We start from the raw sequence: 5,682 nt of genomic DNA, 5'->3' as shown, positions 1-5,682 counted from the left end.
ATGCTTCACATACTTTGGTGCCTTGTGATTTGATAAGCATCTCTAGAATACCTTTGGTGATGAGAAACTCACTACCCCCCCAAGCAACCTATTCTATTGTTGAATAGCTCTAATTGTCAGCAAATTTCCTTTACACTGAAGCTGAAAGATGTCTTCTTAGTTTTGTTTCAAGTTTTCCCCCTGTGCCCAAGCAAAACTATTCTGCTATTTCTTCCACATTAAAGTCCTTCAAATTCTTGGGGACAGTTATAAATCCCTAATTCCCCTCTGAAAAAGAAAAATTCTACTTATCTCCTAATTAGATCTCCTCACTTCTTTCAACCAATCCCTATGTAGTTAAGTCTCTGCTACACTTCCATACTAAACCCTCCCAATACTCTTTTCTAAAATGTGTCACCCCTAACCAAACATAAAATTCTAAATGTGCTCTGATGAGAGCAGAGTGTATAATATAAGTGCTACCTCCTTCATTCTGCATGCTGCCTCTCATTGTTGCTTAAGAACATTTTATTATTTTTGACTTGAATCTTCCACTGTTGACCCATATTAAAATGGTAGTAGTACTTTAAAGTCAATAGATATTCTTCAGATATACTCACCCTCTGGCAGGTAGGCACTAAATAAGGGAATATCTCAGTCATCTTTGGCTTTTGTAGAAAGAACAGAGCTGAGACTCAGATTCATTTATAAAGTTGATTTCTGTGGGGGAAAAGAGGTATTTGATATATCTGGAATAGTTTGATGATCTTGTCTGTCCTGTCTGCCCCTCTGATTGGAGGGCTGGAGAATGAAGCAAAGTGTTCTTTCTAAAGCCTCCAGTTAAAAAACGTTCCTAGACTAGTTCTTTATTTCCTATTAGACTACACTTCTAAGACTGGACTTCCCCAGTTCTCTGTATCAGGTACATTCTTCTCTAGCACATCCTCATTTTCAATTTTCTTTTTTGTGTATTGAATTCCCCATTAGATTACAAGCTTCTTGGAAGTAAGGAATATCCTTTCTTTTCATATTATATATATATATATATATATATATATATATATATATATATATATATATATATATATATCTCGATGGAAATGAACAAAGTGCCTGTCATATAATATATTCTTTTTGTTGATGTTGTTATTGTTCAATAAGCTAATTGTCAATCTGAAAATCTTCATAGAAAATTACAGATTTAGGAGCAGGCAGATGGTGCAGTGGAGAGAACAGCAGCTCTGAAGTCAGGAGGACCTGGGTTCAAATCTGATCTTAGACACTTAACATTTCCTAGTGTTTGATCCTGGGCAAGTCACTTAACCCAAATTGCCTCAGAGAAAAAAAAAGAAAAGAAAGAAAAGAAAATTACAGATTTTGATGTTTTAACTATCAACTGAACACTTCTGGACTCTGAGGAAACTTGCCTTCTTATGAGCAACTTTCTTCTGGGCATGGGACATTTTGGGGTGGTTCCATCTTTTCTTTTTGACTTCCCTCTTGGATTTCTTTTCATACTCTGGGCTCTCCCTTATCACAGCATGAGCTTTCTTGAACAGCTCCTCCATCAAGTCAGGAGTTAGATTGCTCTTTATGTACTGTGCTAATTATTTTTATAAACATTTTCATCTTCTTCCTTGAGATAATGCATATAATCTACAACATTTTGGCCCAAAATATGTTTACAATGTGCTTCAGCATTGCATTCTTTCCTTTCTGAATCATACCCAGAGAGGTATTTGGTACTTTGAGAAATAAATAGACTCCACAGCTCCTTTAAGGGGCCCAAGGTCTTTGTTTCCTGTGGTGGCTCTGGAAAGACCTGCATCCAGGTAACAGGTAAAGCACCAGGCTGACCATTATTAATGCTTTCCACATTGTACTCATCTGTGGTCACTTGTATGTGGCTTTCAGAGATTTTGTTCATGACAATTCTGTTCAGAAGCTTGTGAGACAGTCACAGGCTTGTACAATAAGCGGCAGAATAATTTGGCAGGCCAACCTTCACACCACACTTTGGTAACTCATGGGCATAAATGGCATATATCCCCTTCTATACAGGAATAAGCAATTTGGCAGATGATGTCTGCTGCTGATCCGGACTATCAAGTAGTACTTGGATGTAATACTTGTTCTTGTCATGGATTACTAGGCATTTCCACACATAATAATTCATTTTTTTCCTCTCTCCTCCAGAACTTCACCTGGCACAAAACTCCATCCTGCTGAAAGAGATCTGTGCCCTCTGCAGAGACTAGCATCTCAGAGCTAGGGAAAAAGGGCCATAATAGGTTCTTAAATGTTTATTGACTACCTGACTGACTCACTGAAGTCCAATCATCTAGTCAAGCTCAGAGCCACAGAGCCTGAATACAAATCCTTATCTATCCTCCTACCCATGTGACTTTGGACACTTAATCTTTCTAATTTCAAGTTTCCTCATTTTAAAATTTAAGACAATGGATCAGATGACATCTAAGTTTCTTCTGCTCTAATTCTGTGGTCTTTTGATAATTTGCACTAGGCAGATGATTTGTACATATTTGTCACATAGCAAGTTAGTGGCAGTGTTAGGAGTAGAACATAAATTATCATGATTTCGTATTTCCCCAAGATAACTAAAGTATGGCCTCTGTGTACTTGAACTTTTGGAATAACTAGTTATGTTCCTTTTAATCTCTTGGATCATTCTTTTTATAAAATTTTTCTTCAGAGTTTTAGTGATGCTTTTTGATTTTGCATCCTATTCATTTCCAAACATATTTATCTCCTCTCACTTGCACAATGGATTTTCTTATTTAAAAAGAATTTTAAAAAGAAAACAACAGTCCAGAAAAATGAATCAATGAATTAACCATTTTTGATTGCAAAATTTTATGTCAGTATCCAACCTTCCCTTCCTCACTGAAGACTTCCTCAGTATAAAGAGTATAAATATTTCCTTATGGTTATTTATTTTCTTTTTTTTTTTTTCTTTTTGTTAAAACTTTTTTTTTTATTTTCAAAACATATGAATGGACAATTTTTAAATATAGACCCTTGCAAAACCTTCTGTTCCAAAATTTTCTTCTTTCCCCTACTCCCTCCCCTAGATGTCAAGTAATACAATATATGTTAAACATGTGCAATTCTTCTATACATATTTCTACAATTATTATGCTGCACAAGAAAAATCAAATCAAAGGAAGGAAAAAATGTGAAAATTAAATGCAAGCAAATAACAAAAGAATGAAAATGCTATGTTGTGGTCCACACTCAGTTCCCACAGTCCTCTCTCTGGGTATAGATGGTTCTCTTCATCACAAGATCATTGGAACTGGCCTCAATCATCTCTCATAAAAGAGCCACTACATACATCAGAATTGATCACGTAATCTTGTTGACTCATACAATGATCTCCTGGTTCTGATCATTGCACTCAGCATCAGTTCATGTAAGTCTTTCCAGGACTTTCTGATATAATCCGGCTGATTGTTTCTTATGTAACAATACTATTCCATAACATTTATACACCATAACTTAGCTATTCTCCAATTGATGGGCGTGCACTGTTTCCAATTTCTTGCCACTATGAAAAGGGCTGCAATCAACATTTTTGCACATATGGGTCCCTTTCCCTCCTTTATGGTCACTTTAGGATATGTTTATTGTTTTCCTTCTAATCTTTTCTGGTTTGGTTTTGTTTGTTCAAAACCTTTTTAACTTAATATAATAAAAACGATCTATTTTGTATTCAACAATGTACTCCAGTTCTTCTTTGGCAACAAATTCCTTCCTTCTCCACAGATCTGAGAGATAAACTATCCTTTCTTCTTCTAATTTGTTTATAATATTACTTTTTCTGTATAAATCATGAATATGGTTAAGCCTGGTTATTATAAGACAGTATTCTCTTTTGTTTTAGCTATTATTAAAAAGGTGGGCTTTTTTTTTTGGTTATGCTTCACTCAATTAATTTAGGTATATTTCTCCATTTCTCTGAATTTCTCACATTCCTTGTTTTTTAATTAACATTCATAATTTCTTTAACCATACCCCAATCAAGAGCATAAGCTTTATTTCCAGTTCTTTACTATCAAAAATTGTCTCGCTGTAAATATATTGAAATATATGTATTGCTGTTATTGACTTTCTATGCTGTAGTTGTTCTTCTTGACTCTGATTGTTTCCTATTTACTTCTCCAGGGTCTTCTCTTCCTCCCATCTCTTAAAAGAAAACATTTACTAAAGGTTGCTTATCTCTATCTATCCAAATGTTTCCCATCTTCAGGACTCAAAAAAGAAATTCTTTAAGATTTTGGGCTTCCCAAAACCCCAGACCCAATCATTCAAATTCCTATTGCTGACATTATAGATGAATTGGAGGCTTAATAAATTCATCAAAGGTAATCTCCACAACTCTGAGGTTTCCTCATCACCAGGAATCTCCTAGGCCTTCAGAAATACCACACATGAGCAAAGGAAATTTACTTTCAATCACTGGGCAAATAATTAATCATTAGACTCCCTGGCCTTACTCCTTCATGTTTATTAGTTGCTGTTCATTAATGAGACATGAACCTGATGCGGTCTGTCACTGTCAGATGGTGAACATTTCAGGAAAGTCTTGTAAGTCTATGTACCTGTGTTTTTTTTCTCTGTATATTGATGGTTTTAATAGGGAGAAAAAAACCTGGTTAGCACCAGGTCTCTCATGCTTGGTTTCACTTGACTGGAAATTCATTTCCAATATGGCTAAATTTCTTTTCTCTTTTATCTGACTTTTTCAATGGACTCTGTAATGTAGATCCATTGTACTTGTTGAGGCTCACCTTCTAGTAGTTCAAGATAAGACAGAAAGAGAAAGGAAGAAGAAGAGGAGAGGGAGAGGAAGCAGGAAGGAGAGAGAAGGAAAGGGAGAGAGAGAGAGAAAAAGGGAGAAGAAAAGAGAGAGAAGGAAGAGAGAAAGAAAGGAGAGAGAAGAGAGAGGGTGAGAGAGAGGGGGGGGAGGAGAGAGAGAGAGAGAGAGAGAGAGAGAGAGAGAGAGAGAGAGAGAGAGAGAGAGAGAGAGAGAGAGAGAGAGAAGAGAAGAGAGAGAGGGAGAGAGAGAGAGAAGTAGAGGAAGGAGAAGAAGGGAGAGGGAGAAGAAAGGAGAGGGAGAGGAGAGGAAGTTGGAGAGAAAGAGGAAAAGGGAGAGAGGGAGAGAAAATCACAAAATATTAACATTGAAAGAAAAATTCATCTTGTCAAATTTTCCATTCATTGTTGATATGTCTTGTATCATATTCCTGGCTCAAGATAATCATTCATCTTCTACTTAAGCATCTTTCATGTCAAAAAGCTCACTATTTTCGTTTGGTTGGTTTTTTAAACTCTGTCTCCCTATCTCACTTGGGCTGTAATTACTGTGGCTACTAATGTCCCTTTCTCAATGCTACTTGGTACAGAAGCCTTAAGATGCTCCATTTTTCAAACTTGGATTAGTCTGCCCCTCCTTAGTAGTTTGGTGGCCCTTTGCTATGTGGGACTCAAAATATTGGTTCTGGATATAGTGTGGAAACCTAAAAGGTACATATGAAATTGCAAAACTCAAGTGATCCTCCAATCACAGCCTTCTCCTTTAGAAGGGAATACTAACACATGCCATTGTATTTAACCAGAGCTCACAACACTCACAAGATTTCCATTCCAGGTTTTTAAAACTCCTGGATTAAAACAGCTCTA

The 5,682-nt window shown here is 36.3% G+C and overlaps 1 pseudogene; it reads right to left on the bottom strand.

The window, feature by feature from the left end:
* Positions 1-1,364: 1,364 nt before the first annotated feature.
* LOC141552900 (large ribosomal subunit protein uL18-like) lies at positions 1,365-2,155 on the bottom strand (annotated as a pseudogene).
* Between the last annotated feature and the right edge of the window lie 3,527 nt (positions 2,156-5,682).

Source organism: Sminthopsis crassicaudata, chromosome 2 (genome assembly GCF_048593235.1).
Source record: "Sminthopsis crassicaudata isolate SCR6 chromosome 2, ASM4859323v1, whole genome shotgun sequence".
Taxonomy (NCBI): Eukaryota; Metazoa; Chordata; class Mammalia; order Dasyuromorphia; family Dasyuridae; genus Sminthopsis; species Sminthopsis crassicaudata.
Note: the sequence above shows the minus strand (reverse complement) of the source record. Positions and strands in the feature narration are given on the sequence as shown.